Source organism: Protopterus annectens, chromosome 10.part0, assembly GCF_019279795.1.
Source record: "Protopterus annectens isolate FY-2018-M chromosome 10.part0, PAN1.0, whole genome shotgun sequence".
Lineage (NCBI taxonomy): Eukaryota > Metazoa > Chordata > Ceratodontiformes > Protopteridae > Protopterus > Protopterus annectens.
The window spans coordinates 146,759,208-146,778,699 of record NC_056744.1 but is presented as its reverse complement, the minus strand read 5'-3'; the positions used below and the strand labels follow the sequence as shown (position 1 = coordinate 146,778,699).

The 19,492-nt window shown below is 41.8% G+C and overlaps 1 protein-coding gene across 1 annotated transcript in view; it reads right to left on the bottom strand.

Moving 5' to 3' along the window:
• AMZ2 (archaelysin family metallopeptidase 2) overlaps positions 1 to 13,315 on the bottom strand; it is an 821,206-nt gene extending 807,891 nt beyond the window's left edge. Inside the window, exon 1 of the mRNA XM_044085114.1 lies at positions 12,940 to 13,315. The gene's annotated coding sequence lies outside the window, so the exon portion shown is untranslated. The remainder of the gene's footprint in view (positions 1 to 12,939) is intronic.
• Positions 13,316 to 19,492: the final 6,177 nt, after the last annotated feature.

The window sequence follows — 19,492 nt, the reverse complement described above, 5'->3', positions numbered from 1 at the left end:
GACGAAGCCGAATTGGGTAGGATCTAGTGTCTGTAGGTCCCCAATGTCTTTGCTTATGAGCTCCATGATGATCCTCTCCATAGCCTTGCAGACTAGGCTAGTCAGGCTTATGGGGCGATAGTTTCCAGGGTCCGTAGAGGCTCCACCTTTGTGGAGTGGGACCACTGTTGCTGTACGCCATTCTGTGGGCACATATCCTGTAGTGAGGCTGAGATTGTACAGCTGTTTTATTTGAGGGGTTAGTTCTTCTTGGAGTTCATGTAGGACGCAACCCAGGACGCCATCTGGTCCCATGGAAGCAGTGTTTTTTGCTTTGGAGAAGGCAGCCTTCACCTGAGCATCAGAGATGTTTGGGAGGCAGCCCTCTGCCGGGATAGATACTTGCTCTTTTGGGGGTGGAGAAGTTTGCACTGAACCTGTCTGCCAGGATATTGGCGATGTCTGTGGGTTCAGTGTATTTTTTGTCGTTTAGAATCCACTCAGAACAAGTCTGGGAGTTGCATCCCAGGTTCCTAACATAACTGAAAAAAGCCTTATGATTGTCTTTAGTATCCTGTGCAATTTTTCTCTCGAAGCTGGCCTTGCAGGATTTTATGAGGGATCGTAATTTTTTGCTAGTACTGATCAGAGCTGCCTTCCCTATTAGGGATTTTGCTCTATCATGTAGTAGCTTCCTCCTTCTGTTGTACAGTTTATTTATGGCTGGGGTCCACCAGACTGGATGCCTGCCTTTGGATGATTGGGTCTTGGTTTTGTTTGGGATAGCATGATCCATGCATTCCTGGAGATGTCCGTAGAATGCATTTATATAGGATTCTGCAGTTTGGGCAGTAGTTTCCACTGGCCCTGGGGCCTTGAAGGATTCCACTTCAGTTTTGAGAAGTTCGCTTTTGAGAAGTTTTTCACTGTGGTTTTCTGGGTTGGGGGTGGGGTCAGGATGTGGATATCCAGTGAAATTAATTTATGGTCTGATCTTACCAATGAGGGATATACTTCTGGTATGGAGCATAGAGTACCCATGTTGGTAATGATCAGGTCTAGTATGTTATCCCCTCTTATGGGAGTGGTGACTAGTTGTTCCATAGCATTTGAGTTTATAATTTCCAGGAACCTTTGGGCTAAGGTGCTGGGACTTGAGTAGTGCTCCCAGTCTATGTTTGGGTAGTTGAAGTCGCCCAATATAATGGTGTTCGGAGAGATATTCATGTTCTCCAATGTTTTCAGGAAAGCCGAGTGGGATTCCTGACTTTGAGAGGGTGGTCTGTAGGATGCTATAAACCGAAAAGCAGTCTTGCCCACTGTTAGTTGCACATGGATGATCTCCGATACTTTGTGCAATGCCACTAACCTGGAGGTGTGGATATCCTTGATAAATATGGAAACTCCCCCTCATTTTGTGGTTCGGTTCGGTCCGGGTTTTGGGGCTGAAAAGCATGATATGAGGTATAACCTGGTAGTGCTGGGGTGCTCTCTCGAGCCTTGAACCAGGTTTCTGTCACTGCACAGATATCGATGTTCTTCATACTGAGGAGAGCTTCGAGTGCGTGCATCTTGAGGTTAAGACTTCTGGCATTTAGCAGCATTACCCTTAGTTTCTTGTTCCTTGTGCTGTCTATGGAGGTGGGTTTGACTTTTGAGCCTTGCCTAAAAAAGGCACTATGGGGGTGGCAAGAGCCTTTGCCAATATCCGAAAGCCCAGTGGTGACAGGTGCAAGCCGTCCCTAGCGAAGCAACGTGGCTTGTCGAGCATGTCATCCCAGGCTGACAGACACTGGATCCCCTTTGAATGACACCAAACTTTTAGCCAATTGTTAAAATCGATCATTTTGTCTTTGTACTGTGGCATCATTCTAGGTGAGGGTAAGATGCTGCTCAAGGTCAGGGTCATACCGGCCTGGGCTACATGATCAGAGAGCTCCTCTATGTCTCTTTTCATGGAGTCCAGGGAGGTACGTCTCAGGTCATTCACACCAGCATGTACGATGACTGAGTCATATTTGTATTTGCTTTGGAGTGACCTGAGTGCTTGCGTTATGTGGCGGATCCTAGCGCCCGACAAGCAGCTCACTGTGACCTTCTCTTTGTTCAGCCTGGTGAGCGGGACGTCAGTGTGTCTGACAATAGAGTCACCTATTACAAGAGTATCAGGTGTGTTATTCAGCCTTAAGGGCTGTGGCTGCTTGGCACACTGACTTTGTGGGCTATGTGTTGTGCGTGTTTTGTTTTGGGGTAGCGTTTGCTTGGATGTCTGCTTAGGTAGATTTTTATTTAGACCCTCTGAGTATGTTTTTGTGCATTTATGTGTTTGGTTCACTGATGTGGTGGGACTATGTGATACTGGAATTGTGTTGTGTGAGGTTACCTTCTCCTCCTGACTGGTTTCACCAGTTTTGAGATGAGAGAGCTCAACCTCCAGTTTGGCTATATGGTTGCATCTCTCACATATATTTGAACCTGTTTGGAGGAGGAGAGGGTTGTCCGTGTACATGAGACAGTTGTAACATTGCCTCAAAATTCCCAGATTCACCAGCTGGACTGGAGAGGAAACCACTGACTGACCTTTGGACATGCTAGAGTAATATAGGGAAACTGAATTAAGACGGACCAGTAGGGGTCAAGGTAATCGTAGAGAGTATAAGAGTAAGTAGTGCTTATGGTTTAATAGTGCTAACTTGTAAGATTACTTATTTGGACCAGTGAAGGGCCTTAGAATGAGAATATGGTGTTTAATTTGAGAGATAGAGCAGTTCTAAGGGAAAAAGTGAAGAGCAGACTTCGTGGAGCCGGGAGTAGTTTAAACCCAATTAGGCGGCACTGCCCATTGTTGCGCTATGCACAAAAACGCGCAAAAGAGGGTTTTAAGAGAGGGAGATCAAGGAGTTTGGAATTGACCCAAAATGGCCAATAAAACTACAGTTTCAAGGCAGTAACCACTCCCACAGGGGCAGGCAGGCTGCTCAATGTTTATCACTGCCACTGATGAACAGAGACACTTCCCTTTAGCCCAAACAAAAAAATGGCCTCCAAGAAACTTACAAACAGTTCAGAACAGCAAGCCTGTAACTGAACTTTTTTAAATCTCAGAAAAGTCGGGAAAAAAAGCAAGATTTTTTTGTTTTTTAAAGATAGCAGAGGTTCACAAGTATCAACAAGTTATAACAGTGCAGTAAATGACCCCACACTTGAGTGCTAGGCCAGAGACAGATAAAATGCAAGTTTTAAGAAAAAAAATGATTTTAAAAATAAGTGCAAACAGGAAATTCAGTAAACAGCTCTAGGTTCCTGAGCTGGAAGACATCATGTGTGAATGGATTGCTAACAGGAGAGCAAAAGCTTTGGTTGTGCAAAGGGCTGATATTCAAGCATTTGCCCTTGCAATGGCACCACAGTTAGAAATATTCCCAAAAGAATTCAAAGCATCACAACACTGGCTAGATGGCTTCCTTCAGCGATATGAACGGTCTCTAAGAAGATCAACAACACTGTTCAAGCTGGAAGATACTGAAATTATAAAACGTGCACTTGCATTCAAATCCTTTGTTGATGGCATCGACTTTTCTAAATACCAACTCTCCAACATGATTGCTATGGATGAAACTGCAGTGTTTATGGGCCAAGGATCATAGGGGTGCCTCGTCAATCTACATTCCCTCCACTGGTTACGAGAGTGCGCGTGTTACCTGTATTTTGGCAATTTGTCTAGATGGAAAGAAAACCCCACCTCTAATCATTAGTAAGGGCAAGAAAGATAAGATTAAACGTGTTTCAGGCATTTACATTCTTGAAACCGAAAAAGCCTGGTGCACACAAGCAGTTATAAGGAAGTGGGTCGATGTAATGCTGCCACTTTTTTGCAAGGTACCGAAAGAGGTCTGCTAGTCTGGGATTCAGCCAGCACTCACCACACTAAAGACATGAAGAAATTCCTTGCACGGAGAAGAATAGATCAAATAATGATTCCCGCAGGAATGACTGCCTATCTCCAGGCTCTTGATATTGCAATAAACAAGCCATTCAAGGACCATTTGAGCATGGAACTCAATGACTACACTGAAAATAGAAGGGAGAGAAATCAGCATGGAAGCTTTTGAAGCTTAGTCTGCAAGAGGTCGTGACTTGGGTGAAAAATTCATGGGATAAAATCACTGACAGCTGTGTTACCAATGCACTAGGAGCAGGCTACTTGGACAAGCAGTGCTCATTTAAGGAGAGCTCTATTGCTAGGCATGACAGACTGGGGCCAGTGGTCCTAGAGGAAATGGAGTCTCAAGAAATTCAGGCCAGAATTCGGGGGTTGGAGACTTATGACAATGTTCCAGAAGAAGATGACATGACTGTATTTGAATAACTATTGGGGCAACAGAATGGATTGCTTCTGCTTTCAGTTTCATTCCCTCCTCCAATTAACATGCACTGAGATTTTTCTGCACTTTCTGTTAAGCATGAAATATTGCACTGTGAAAGCCAAAGTGTAGATATTCTGGAGGTGAAATGTTTGTTGCACTGTTTATGTACAAATCTCACACAACTGTTAGCACGTTACTTAGAACTGTTGCCCAATAACAGAAAAGCACCAAATAAATGTCAATTTCTGTACATGAATAAATGTCGATTGCTGTACTGGGGGGGTAAATAAGGCATCCCCTGATAATAAGCCCTAATGTGTATTTCAACGGGGGAAAGAGTATAAGACATGATCTTATTTTCGGGGAAATATGGTAGCTGTATACTAGGCTAACACCACTAAGACCCTCATAAGCCTAGCAGTGCATCCCAAATGTGACCTACAAATTTGATTTATATAGGGTGTGATTTATTGAGTGCCTTTGTCCATCAGAGACATACGCACCACACCAGAGGTGAATTTCCAATTACCCATCAACTGGTCCAAGTTGCGCTTAAATAGGTTTAGGTAGGAACTCTGCTTCACAGGGATGAGGAGCCTGTTCTAGAAAATGGGAATTCTCTGTGAAGCATATCTATCACTCCAACATGTCCTGATGAACTATGTGCTTTACTAGTGCTTAGCAGAAATTTATCACCAGAACAGAGATTTTTTTTTTTTTTTTTTTTGGGGGGGGGGGGGTAGAGCAATAGTATATATTTTTTTAATGCAGAGTATTTTTTCCCCAGAAAAAAATATCAGTTTGTAATATATAACTACCTTGAAAGTATGTTTGGTAGTTGAGCTGTAGCCAGTTTTGCTGTTTTTAAGACTTGGCAGTGGTGAGTTTGGTGTACGGTGCTGGGAGAAAATTGAGTTACTTTGTTGTAATGGGAAGCTATTCTTGATGTCAGTATAGAACCTAGTTTTGTAAGGATAGGTGAAACATGTAAGAGGGTTGGAAGCAAATAGGATGAGGTTAGGGTTTTTTTTTTTTTGCAGTGTCCAAAACATACTGTTTGGCCCTGTAAAGGGAGTTCCTGGTGGGTCTTTTTAATTGTTTGAAAAATATGTTGATCATATTTAAAGTTGACATTTATTACAATTGCCCAGTAATTTAGTATGTGGTACTACCTCAATTTTAGTATTATTTGCAGATCTAACCAAGAAAGATTGTTTTTGATTAAGATAATGTTTTGAGGTGAAAAGCATCAGTTTTGTTGTATAAGGATCGAGGAACACATTTGAAGTTTTCTGCCAAGCTTCGATTGAAGAGAAAGAAATCTGAGTGAATTATTTGAAGTTTGGATATTGTGAGGATTGCACATATTAAAGTTGAATCATCTGTGTATTGTACTACATATGCTTGGTCTATGGCAGTGCAAAGCTTGTTCATAAAATATTAAAGGGAAGAGCTCCTATACAGAGCCTTGTGGAACCACTATGGTAACTGTGAGAGGGGAGGAAAGGTCCTGTTGCCATTTGACTGTAGGTTGCCTTCTAGACAGATAACCAAGGAACTATGCAAGGGAGGATTGAAAGAGACATACAGAAGCAAGTTCAGTGTATAAATGTTGGAGAAATACAGTGTCAAAATCTTTGCATATATCTAGGCACACAGTTGACACTAGGTTACCATTGTTCCTATGCTGGTTAGTAGTGCTGGTGAAATGAAGGAGAGTAGTGGGTGTGGTGTGATGGGGTCTGAAACCATGCTGTGTTTCAGAGCAGATTATTTCAATTTAGGTGATGCAGAAGCTGAATATGAATACATTTTTCAAGAATTTTGATGGGGGAGGATTGCTATGGGCCTGTATTTATTAAACTCTGTAAATGTGTCACCTTTGTATAAAGATATAAAAGATTTTTTTTCAGATAGAAGGAAATAGATCTATTTATCAATATAACAATTGGAAAAGCAATTCAGTCTGCAGCTATTTTTAAGCAGTCTTAGGAGGGATGATCAGCAATGAAGTATGCTTTGTTTTGGCTTATGTAGGAGTCTTTTTAATGGTAGAGGTAGCTACTGGGCTAAAGTCAAATAGCTGAGGATATTTACTAGAAGCTGCAGGTACTGACAGCGTAGTGGAGGTAAGTAATGCTTGTGAAGGACATTGTCTGTATAAAATAGTTGGATGTAGGGGTGGGAGGTGTTAGTCTGGCCTGCATGTAAAATTTGTTTATGTATGTCCAAGAGAGTTTTGGGTTGTTTTGATGATTTTGGAGAAGGTTATAATAGGTTTGCTTGTAATGTTTTGTTTTTTTTGTCCCCTTCTTTAGGTACTTAAAAATTGGTAAGTATTTTGTGTTCTATTTTTGTGCCAGTCATTCCAGGAATTGTCACAATGTAGCATTAATTTCTTAGTTTCCTTTGTTAACCATTGTGCAGTACCAGATTTAACCCTTTTGATACATACCGAGGCAAGGCTATTGAGAATTTTTAGGAATATCTTGTATTGTATGTCACCAGAGTCTCGTTGAAGTGTATGAAAGAACAGTCTAAATGACGGATTTTAGTATTTTTCCAGTTATATTCTGATACTGTTAAAAGTGAATTTTGTCTAAGTTATTTGAGTAGGTAGATGGTCACTTACGCTTTCTGGCAGGCTACTGGCTGTCCTCATTTTCCGGGTCTATTAGTAAGAATCCAATCTAAAGTGGACTGCTTTCCCATCCTTTTACAAACTCTAATAACAGATAAAAGTAACTATAACTTTACATAGGTTTATGAAATCAGATGGGGTGTTGTTATGGATAAGCTGCCAGTCTATATTTAAGTCCCTAGTATTATTGTTTCATATTGAACGTGGTAATGTTTTCACCTGGTGGGATATATATGGCAGCTAAATAAATAACATGTTGCTAATTATAGGTGAAGCCACTACATCAACAATACTACACTGACATCTTTGACATCAAGTAACCACAACAAAGTGCAAAACCAAGCTGCATATCAAAAATTTGTTTTGAACCAGGAAACTAAAGCAGTTTGAGAGTTGTCAGTTTTAATATATTCTTTACACTTCATGGAAATGCAGTTTCATAAATTATGTTCAAGTTTCAAACACTGTAGTTGCAGCTTTGATACTGTTGAGACATGTGTGAACATTACTGTCAAAAGGATTGTTGAACCATTATACCTGTTAATGGCAGTACTGCGGGGAATGCTTCTCTTTGTATCACCAGCAGCACAAGATATACTTTGCGTTCTGCAAAACACTGCCTTATGCTCATGTCAGGCATGAGGCATCGCCACGGTTTTAATGATGAGTTTTATTTTCTATGGGAAATGCTTACTTATGAATGAGTGAGCTAGAAATTGAGCTGAATGTTAACCTTTACTTACGTCACTGGTCCTGACTTTTCCTCTGAAAACTGTGCTTTCAAATAGAAGTTTTTAGAGTTATTACTTGTTTAAGCAGCAGCAGCAACAGCCTTTCAATACATCCACTTTCTATAATAACAGCCAAACATCCCTTTTAGGCAGGCTTTGAAATGATACTGCAAGCCTTTCTGTGTTGGAGGGAAGCCTTCTAGCTTATCAGTGGGAGTGGTAAGCACTAGACAGCCTATCTACCACAAGAGGAGTGGTTTCTGGCCCAGAAATTGTAGTTTATTGGCCGTTTGGGCAGTCTTTCCATCTCTTTCAACTTTCTGGTTTAAAAGCCCACGTTTGCACTTGTTTCCCACCTTTCCTGTAACTAGTCTAGTCCAGATACAGATATGCTGTATCCAGGACTGTTTGTAAGCATCTGACCAGTGCCAAAGTCTGATCTTTAACTTTTACCTTAGATCTGCTAGTTCTCTCCTCTACTGCACTTTTACTAGCTTATTAGTCTAGCACTACCAGACTTCTTGTAGAAATTATTGTAGCACACAAAAGTGCTACCAGCACTAAACGTTCTACAAGGAAACAGCTCCAGTATTTATTATTAATGGCCACCCCTCCAGGCATGTCTAAAGATCAGTTTCCTGTGATTTCTCCTATTAACCCGGTGAATTTGGGCATCCTGAGGCAATGTAGCAACTGCCTTAAGTACACAGACAACCCTCTCCTCTTACCTCCTAACACTTAGACTTACGAGAGATGCTCTTATATATCCACACTGGAAGCCATGCACTCTCCAGCCAAGACCGGAATAGCTTGCACCACACCACATGAAACACATAGCCCTCCAGAACACACACCAGCACTGCCTTCACATAAAAACAGAAACCAACCTTTGTGGATGCTCTCAATAAAAATGTATCCAAACAGCAGAGACCTCCAAGGCAAAAACGCACTCGACCACCACAACACAACACTAATCACGAGACACATAACTCTCCTAAACAGTGTGCCACTCAACCAAAGCCCATAAGGCAAAACAGCATGCCTAACACACTAGTCATAGGTGACTCGATAGTGAAGCACACTGATGTCCCACTCACTAGGGTGAATAAGGAGAAAGTAACAGTCAGCTGCCTGTCAGGTGCCAGGATCCGCCACATAACACATGCACTCAGATCCCTCAACAACAGGTACAAATATAACTCTGTCATTGTACATGTGGGTGTGAATGACCTGGGAAGTGCCTCCCTGGACTACATGAAAACAGACATGGAGGAGTTCTCGGATTATGTAGCCCAGGCAGGTATAACCCTAGCTCTGAGCAACATCCTACCATCAACCAAAATGATACCACAGTACAAGCAGAAAATGATTGATTTCAACAATTAGTTAAGTTTATGGGGTCATTCTAGGGGGATCCATTATCTGTCTGCCTGGAATGACATGACTGACAGACTGCGACACTTTGTCAGAGATGCCTGCATCTGTCATCCCTGGGCTTCCGGATACTGGCCAAGGCTCTTGCCACCCCTATAGTGCCTTTTTTTTTGGTGGTGTTCAAAAGACCAAATTACCACCATAACAGCTACATACAAATGCAGTCTGAGGGTCATGTTGCTCAATGCTAGAAGTGTAAATTTCAAAATGCGCTCACTCGAAGCACTCCTTAAAATGCAGAATGTCGACATTTGTGCTGTAACAGAGACCTGGTTCAAGGCAGCAGAAAGCACTCCTGCATTACCAGGCGATAGCTCATTCCACACCTTTCGGCCCCAGAACTTGGACCGAAACTCCAAAGGCAGTGGTGTTTCCATATTCAGAAAGGATGCGCACACCTCCAGACCGGTAGCCCAACATAACACATCAGAGATGCTTCAGGTGCAGCTAACATGGGTAAGACAACAATTCAGGTCGTAGCCTGCTATAGGTCCCCAAACCATGTCCCAAGACTCGCACTCCATGTTCCTAAGCACCCAGGAGAATATTAGGGTCCAACCTAACATTCTCATACTGAGTGACTTCAACTACCCCTCCATTAACTGGGAAAACTACTCATGTACCAATACACTTGCCCAATGTTTCCTGGAATTCATTAATTCCAATGCCCTGGACCAGCTCATTCTTACTCCCACTAGAGGCAGCAACATCCTTGACCTGGGCATTACTAAAATGGGTAACCATTGCTCCACACCAATGGTCAACTCCTCCCTGGTTACATCCGACCACAAACTAATCACCTTGGAAATCCACATCCCTCCCACCCCTCACAAAGGTAACCACCATGAAAAACTTCTCCAAAGCTAACTTTGGGCTCCTAAAAACAGAGGTGGCTAACTTTCCAGCACCCTTGCAAATGGAGAATAGTTGCATGACCGCCGAATCATACACCAATGCACTATACGAACACGTACACAAATACATGGATCTCGCCATACCTAATAGAACCAAGACGCTCTCCTCCAAAAATAGGAAGCCAATCTGGTGGTCCCCTGCCATAAACGAACTCTACAACAGAAGGAGGAAACTGATGCGGAATAAGGTGAAGTCCCAATACTGGAAAAACTCCTTTATCAGCCTCAACAAAAAGTTGAGATCCCCCATCAAATCCTCTAAAGCTACCTATGAAAACAGAATTGCGGCAGATAGTAAAGACAACCACAAGGCCTTCTATAGTTATGTACAGGATCTCCATGGCAATTCCCAGATTTGCTCTGAGCTACTGCACAATGGTACCTCCTATACTGAGCCAACAGATATTGCCAATATACTGGCAGACAGATTTAGTGCAAACTTTACCCCTCTCTCCCCTCCCAAAGGACCTATCACATTAACAGTAGATTGCCAGGCACCCAGTATTACTGCTGCACAGGTTAAAACAGCACTGTCCAAGGCCAAGAATACAGCTTTTATGGGACCTGACAATACCCCTGGCTGTGTGCTACATGAACTACAGAGTGAATTGACATCTCACCGGTTTGCCCTGTTCAATCACTGCCTCACCTCAGGCTTTTGTCCTTACCGAATGGCGTATTGCTACAGTCATCCTTCTCCACAAAGGAGGAATGTCTACAGACCCTGGGAACTATCGCCCCATTAGTCTAACTAGTCTGATATGCAAAACTATGGAACGCATCATCGTGGACCTAATAAACAAGGATTTAGGGAATCTCCAAACTCTGGATCCCACACAGTTTGGTTTTGTGAAGGGTAGATCATGTCTGCTCAACCTGATTGACTTCTTTGAGTCAGTCATCAGAGCTGTAGATGAAGGCAAGGTGGTTCACACAGTCTACCTTGATCTGGCCAAGGTCTTTGATACCATTCCCCACTCAGGAATCATAGAAAAACTCAGTAAGCTAAGTATCAACCCCTATATCACTGGGTGGGTTGTAAACCGGCTCACAGATAGAACCCACAGTGTGAAAGTAGCAGACTCCAAGTCAGACTGCTGTCCAGTCACGAGTGGAGTCCCACGGGGTTCAGTCCTAGGTCCTCTCCTGTTTGGAATCTACTTCTCTGAAATCCAGGCCAACATGTAGGGAATCTGGCTGACAAAGTTCGCCGATGAGTGCAAGTTGGGAGCTATTATTAACTCCTCAAGTGATGTTGACATCCTATAGAAAGGCCTCACTGAGACCAACGAATCAGAACCATGGCCTTAAGCTCAATGCCAAAAAATGTGTCATCATTCCCTTTGGGAAAAACCCGGTTGCCATGAATTACCACATCGATGGTAGTCCACTGAACACAGAAGGCGTTATAGGAGATCTGGGAACACAGGTTGACAGCAACCTCTCTTTCGACCACCACATTGCCACTGTGGTCAGAAAGTCCTTCTATGTGGCACATCTCATTAGTAAGGGTTTTGCATCCAGGAAGAAAGAAATCATTGTCCCCCTCTACTCTTCCCTCATTAGGTCAATCATCGAGTACAATGCCCCATTTGGCATGTACCTCACTAGACAGCTGCAACAACTGGAGAGGCAACAATAGTACCTCACAAAGAGGATTCTAGGCCTTAAACATGTGTCCTATATGGACAGACTCAAAAAAAAAAAACAACTATTCTCTGTTATATCGCCTACTTAGAGGCGATCTCTGCTTGACTTACAAAGCCATGTCTGACCCAGCTCTGTTAGAAATGCTACATCTAAAGAAATCCCAATCCCTCTGCACCACACGCTCCAGAGACCTCAACCTCATTACCACAATCAACAGAACATGCTGGAGGGACAGGTTCATAACCCAGAGGTTGCCCACGCTCTGGAATAGGCTTCCCATACATGTCAAGCAGATCACCTCTCTGACCCTCTTCAAGAGAAATCTTGATGAGTGGATAGGAAATAGAAAATTCACCGCGGGGATCACTCCAGTGGCTCTACTTGACAGAGGCACTGGGAACTAATGTGGGGTGGCACGATGCCAGGGTAATCCTATAGGCTAGGCTTGTAAAGGCTCCAGGGCCATTAGCCTAGTACCCAACTACGAACCAATAAATGTGCTATGTGCCAGACACGAACTAACTTACTTCCACTACAACTGCCACTGTGCCACACTATGTGTAACTGCTATCTTTTTACGCGTGCTGCTGTCAAAACATAATCTCTCCACAAACACACCCCCTGCACTTCGACACCATATGTCAAATGTTCAAACTGCCCCGCCTCCTTGCAAATTCTTGAATCCACCTCAAAGGTCTGACAGTTTGAATCCACCTCCAAGGACTAATATTTTCAATCTATTTTAATAACCAGGTAAACGTTCTAAATAAAATGTTTTTCAGAGGCGATCCATTACCCTCCCCTTACAATCTACGTGACGTGGCTTTATGATAAACTGCGAATGCTGAAGTCAAAGTATAATGCCCATTATTAAAGACGTTGTGATAGCATACTCAGGAAAAAAGTATTTATCAAATGTCTAAAATCCAAGTAAAAATGTAACAACTGTCCAAGGTAGCTGCAGTAGCAACAAAGGCCTTTCTATCCCCGAAGCTATCACGATAATAAAGTGTTTGTGCAAGCATTGCGTTCATTGAAAAGAACTTACCCCCAACCAATAATGCAATCCATTTCGATAAATCATAGGCGGTGTTTTAACATGAAGTTGTAAAAAGACAAAACTAATTCCCCTCAAAGTAAAGTGGGGGTAAAACGCGATGAAAATAATAATATACTTAAGAGCATCTTAACAACCATCATAATCACACATTTTAACAACCTACCTTTTCTTACGTTTATGTTTCAGTGCAACAGAAACACGGCTAAATCGGGTGCAACTGCGATTGATATTCCAGATATTTGTGCTGGGAAGTTAAAAACCTGCTTGCCTTAAACGCTGTGTAAAATGTCACTGGTCTTAGTCTGTTTTAGTTCTTTATCTTTTAAGTGCTGTAATTAAAACCCAGGCCCCTTAATTTGAAAACTTGTTTGGAATACTGTGAACGGCGCTCATACTTGACGCTTGGAGTGCGTCTTCTCTAATATTTCCCCAGTCAAATTAACTCGGTGACAAACTTTGTAGGGAGTGTAATGAAAGAACCGTGTCTGCTTATGCTGGATTTATTTGTGAAAGCTATTTTTAATAATTAGATACTGAAAATGAGGGTGTGTTTATGGCGGCAGATTTTTGTTTAAAAATGCGAATGGAAACCGAAACTCGACTGTATTTTTTAATTTAAAAAAAATCCCTAAGCGTTAGCCAAAAGCCTTCTAATAATTGTGGTTCTTTCCTAACATGTCCTGGAATGGATTTGTTCCTAATTCTGTTTTGTTGTGAGTTATAGGTTCATAAACTAGTACTAAGCTAACTGCCCTTGCGATCGATTTTAAGCTTAGGGCCAATTATCCCTTGTGATACTCAAACCGTGCAACTTGTGTTTGTAAGGCAAACACCTTAACCATTAGGCCACCCTCCCAACCCAATGACTCTTAACACATTTTTTTTTTGCTTAAGGATTTTGGTCAAACACATAAATAAATAATAAGGGGCTCACAATTGTTAAATGTCACTCTGACTCAATAAAATGCATGTTGATGTAAACCTAACAGATATTAAACTCTAATGACTAGCAGGCATTACTACCACTAATCCTCATGATTTAACAGAAAATCAAACATTTCTCGAGAGGCAGTGCAATATATGAGGCGAAATCAAGGAAGATTGAAAGGCGTGAGTTCTTCAGGATGTTCTAACAAATTGCATAAGAGTTAACAGAACAGTTTATAGTTCGGCCTTTGCTGCTGGTAAGTGGTTATCAAGAGGTACCAATAGCAATCGGGACACATTTTAAATATTGCTCCTATAAACCTTGAAAGTTGCTAGGATCATATGTTTTCATTATGTATTTTCTAAAGGATATGAAGTCTAAAACGTAAATATCTGCCATTATTTAGTATTTATTTAGGGACTTCAATCCTCAATAATTTGCCAAAAAATCCCACAAATTTTATGAGAAACAGACCAAAAATATGAGATAAAAATCTGGACAGTTGAGAGGTATGCCTCTCACCCACTACCATTCCTAAATGCGACGTCTTTTCCTGATCATATAATTTTAACTAACACTGTTGATGGACAATTTTCCACAGTTTCTCCAGCCAGCTTGGTTGACATTGGCATCCTGAGGCGGTGTAGCATTATGTTCACTGACAACCCTCTACTCCTAGGCCACACAAACTCAACATAAGAGATGCAGCTATATTAAGAACCTTGAATCCATGCTCTCTCACACACCATTCAGAACATATGACAATGAGTGGGTTGTCAGGATACACACCTCACCTCCTACTCCACCCAAACCCACATCACACATACCTACATATGCGGATGTCCTCACCAGAAAAATACCTAAACAGCAAATACCTCACAAACACAAGCACACTACACATAATACTTCTCTGCAGAACACAATACACATAGTAGCTCATGCACCAGTGTCTCACCTGTCAAGCCCTTAAGGCAAAACACAAAACCAAACATATTAGTCATAGGTAATTCCATCGTGAGATGCACAGATGTCCCTCTCACCAGGCTGGATAAGGAAAAGGTCACAGTCCGTTGTCTGTCAGGTTCCAGGATATGCCATATCACACATGCACTCAAGTCTCAACAACAGGTACTGTTATGACTCCGTCATAGTACATGTTGGTGTGAAGGACTTGAGACTTACCTCTCTGGACTATATGAAGAGAGACATGACTGAGTTCTCAGGCTGTGTGTTGCAGGCAGGTATTGTCCCTAGCCTTAAGCAGCATTTTACCTTCACCTAGAATGATGCCTCAGTACAAACAAAAAATGATTGACTTCAATAATTGGCTTAGTTTCTGTTGTCATTCTAAAGGGATCCAGTATCTGTCAGCTTGGGATGACATGATCAGACCTCACTGCTTTGCTAGAGATGGTCTTCATCTGTTACCTCTGGGATTTCAGCTACTGGCTCAGGCTATTGCCACCCCCATAGTGCCTTTTTTAGGCAGTGTCTCAAGGACAAAATTCCTGACGTAAAAACTCCATCTAAAAACAATTTCAAGGTTATGCTGCTAAACATTAGGAGTCTTAACACAAAACTGCACTCACTGGAAGCAGTCACCACTTTGGAAGACGCAGACATTTGTGCAGCCACAGAGACCTGGTTCAAGACTGTGCAGAGCACCCCAACCATACCGGGTTACACCTCTTTCCACACGTTCAGATCACAAACTGAAGGTGCAAAAACTAAAGGAGGCAGTGTATCAATATTCATTAAAGATAAATATACCTCCAGATTGGTTAAACAGTATGATTGCCTGGAGATACTATATGTGCAATTAACTGTTGGTAGGACACCCTGCATGAATCAGGACACCCAGTCTGCCTATTTGGATCTACTTGAGTCTAACAAGATACATCTGAACACCACGGTTTTGGGCGACTTCAACTACCCTTCCATTGACTGGGTAAATTACTCATGCTCAAACTCTTTTGCCCAAAGGTTCCTGAACTTTGTTAACTCCAATGCCCTGGACCAGCTGGTTGACACCCCCATAAGGGATGCCAACATCCTGGATCTGGTGCTTACCAATATGGGGGACCACTGTAGCACCCCAACTGTGAGGTCTTCCTGGTGAGATCTGACCACAAATCAGTTTCATTTGAAGTAACTATTGCATCTGTTCCCTCCCAGCAGCAACTAAACTAAAAAACTTCTCCAAAGCAGATTGCAACCTTTTACAGGATGGTATAAATAACTTCACTGCACCTCCCTCTCAGATGGAGCTGGCAACTATGCCAAGTTTTACACCAATGCTTTATACAAACACCTGTATAACCTGATAGAACCAAAACAAACTCCTCAAAGTAAGAGCAAACCTGCCTGATGGACAACTGCCCTGCCGTTAACAGGCTTTAAAAGAGGAAGAAATTGCTAAGAGTAAGAGGGTGCGAGCCCTAAACTTGAAATACTCCCTCCTCAGCTTAAAGAAGCAAACAAGACTTCTTGTGAAGGCCTCCAAAGCAAACTACAAATCCAAATTAGCTTCCTTACTAAGGACAACCATAAAGCATTCTTTATTTACATCCATAACCTAAAAGAAAAGGCCCAGATTCGTGCTGAACTGGTAGTTAATGATACCACATATACTGAGCCTGTGGACATAGCTAACCTGTTGGCCGACAGATTCTGTGAAAACTTCACTCCCCTTTCCCCACTTCACATACCCCATGACATCCCTACCACCTGTTTCCTACCTTGTATCTGTGCCCTCTCTAAGACCAAAAACAGCATCTATGATACCTGATAACATCTCAGGCTGCATCCTAGGTGGGCTCCAACAAGAATTAGAAACACCATTGAGTACTCTTTTCAATCATAGTCTAAGCACCAGTTTCATCCCAGCTGAATAGAAAACGGCCACAGTTATTCCCTTGCACAAAGGTGGTGCTTCCACTGACCCCTGGAAATATAGATCTATTAGCCTCACTAGCCTCATCTCCAAGGCCATGGAACGAGTCATCATGGACCTTATCAACAAAGATATAGATGATCTCCAAATACTTGACCCTACTCAGTTTGAATTTGTCAAAGGTAGATCATGCCTGTTAAACCTGGTGGACTTCTTCAGACAGTTACCAACACCCTGGATGAGGGGAAATCTATGCGTACAGCCTACCTAAACTTAGCCAAAGGGTTTGAGACTATCACTCACTCAGGCATCATTGGCAAACTTACCCAGCTAGGTATCAATATTTATATCGTTAGAGGGGTCGCCAACTAGTTCACTGATAGAACCCATGTAGTCAAAATAGGGGTATCCATCTCCAACAGTAGACCTGTAAGTAGTGGTGTTCCACAAGGATCAGTCCTGGGGGCCACTACTGTTTGGAATCCATTTCTCTGAAGTACAAGCAAAAACTAAAGGTCTGTGGTTGACAAAGTTTGCTGATGACTGCAGACTGCGTCAGTCATAGAATCTCCAAATGATGTCAACATCCTTCAAGAGGGTCTTACACAAACAAATGATTGGTGCCAAAGTCATGGCCTTAAACTCAATGCAAAAACTGTACTATCATCCCTTTCAGTAAGAGCAATGTTCCTGCTAACTACCACATCAATAGCAACACCTTAAGTACGCACTCAGTGGTGAGAGACCTGGGCACACAGGTTGACAGCAACCTTATCTTTGGCCATCATTTTAATAAGAAGGGCATTCTGTATTGCTCATCTCAGAAGTAAGGGCATTGCCTCCAGAAAAAAAAGAAGTAACCTCCCTGTACTCTTTCCTCATCAGGCCAATAACTGAGTACAATGTATCTTTTGGTATGTACCTTTCTAAGCACGTGCAGCAACTGGAGAGACCACAAAGATTCCTCACAAGGAAAATTCAAGGTCTTCAGCATCTGTCTTATGTGGATCATCCGAAATCACTCTCACTTTATTCTGTTTCATATGGACTACTCAGAGGCAATCTCTGCCTTGCATACAAGGCAATCTCTGACCCTGCTTTATTTTAAATGTTGCATATCCGTAAGGCAAATTGTTCACAGGTTACTCGCTCTAAAGACCTTAATTTGGTATGTGACAGTAATAGAACATGCTGGAGGGACAAATTTGTCTCCCAGAGATTACCACACCTTTGGAACAGACTCCCACTTCATGTCAAATAGAGCACCTCATTGGCCCTCTTCAAACGCAATCTGGATGATTGGATAGGTGACCATAAATTCACCAAGAGGGTTCCATTTGTGTCCTTCTTGGACAGGGGTAATAGGTGCTGATCGTGGAAATAAGGGTAGAACCTGGCTAGACTTGTAAGGGCCCTAGGGCCATTAGCCTAGTAACATCCTATGATCCTATGAAGCTTACCACCATTGCGGATGTGTAAGTGGAAGGGACCATGTGAGAGCGGGTGTGCCTAAACTATACAGCAAAAACATTGGGGGGAATAATTTAATTAAGCTGGTGGTCTGATGGCAGGTAGGCCCTAGAAGCCACTTGTTTTTAGAGGCTCTGTGGTGCATTTTAGAGTGGAAGTTGACACAATTTCAAATGTCTGTAATACTGGGACTCCGAGATTGTGGCCAGCTATATGACATCACAGTGAATATAGCCAAGATCATGCAAGCTAAAATGCCCAACAAAGGTGGAAATAATGGACTGTCCAGCAGATGGCCTCCCACCCCTGGAAGGTAATACTCAGCATGGACAGCATGTATATGTGTGTGTGTGTGTGTGTGTGTGTGTGTGTGTGTGTGTGTGTGTGTGTGTGTGTCTCCCCTGAAAAGTGTCTACTAGCCTAGTGGGACTAACCTAGTCAACAAAGGATAAATAAAAAAAAGAATATATATATATATATATATATATCTATATATATATATATATATATATATATATATATATATATATATATATATATATATATATATATATATACATACATATATATATATATATATATATATATATATATATATATATATATATATATGGATTCATTTCATAATCTCGAAATACTGAAATCTCGAATTTCAGTTTTTCGAGACCATGAAATCGAATCCACATAACACCGAAACACCAAAACCGCAAAATTCAAAACACCTAAAACACAGCACACACCAGACCACACATATACCACAACACAACATAAACAAAACAACACACATCCACAAACCTACAACATAAATAAGCTGGGGGGCAAGCCCCCCTGCATCTCCCACCCCCTACTTATATATACTAACTCCGACATTGCACAAACAGTAAACAAAAGCAAACGCACACACACATTCTACAGCCCCTCACACACACACACATCATACATATCAGCACACTCACATACACTCAAACTCCCACCCAAAACCCTTACAAAACACTGACTTGCCTGACATAACACCTAAATCCACACACGGCACCACACACCATCCACATACAGTCCCGGACATTATGTAGCGTAAAGCCGTAACCGCAAATTCGAGATATTCAAATTTGCAATTATGCACTTTCACTGTTTTCAAACTTTGACTTTATAGTCTCGAGGTACTGAAATTCGACATTTCAGTATTTCGAGATTATAAAGTGTTTTTATATATATATATATATATATATATATATATATATATATATATATATATATATATATATATATATAAATGGATCACCTTCATTTCTTCAAAAGTTCATTTCAGTGACACTCAACTCAGCAGGCCCAATTCACTGAAAGTTCATTTCACTGACACTCATTTTGTCAACAATGATATATGGCCTATTCCCCACTGTACAGCGACCCTGGAGCTAGACTAGATAG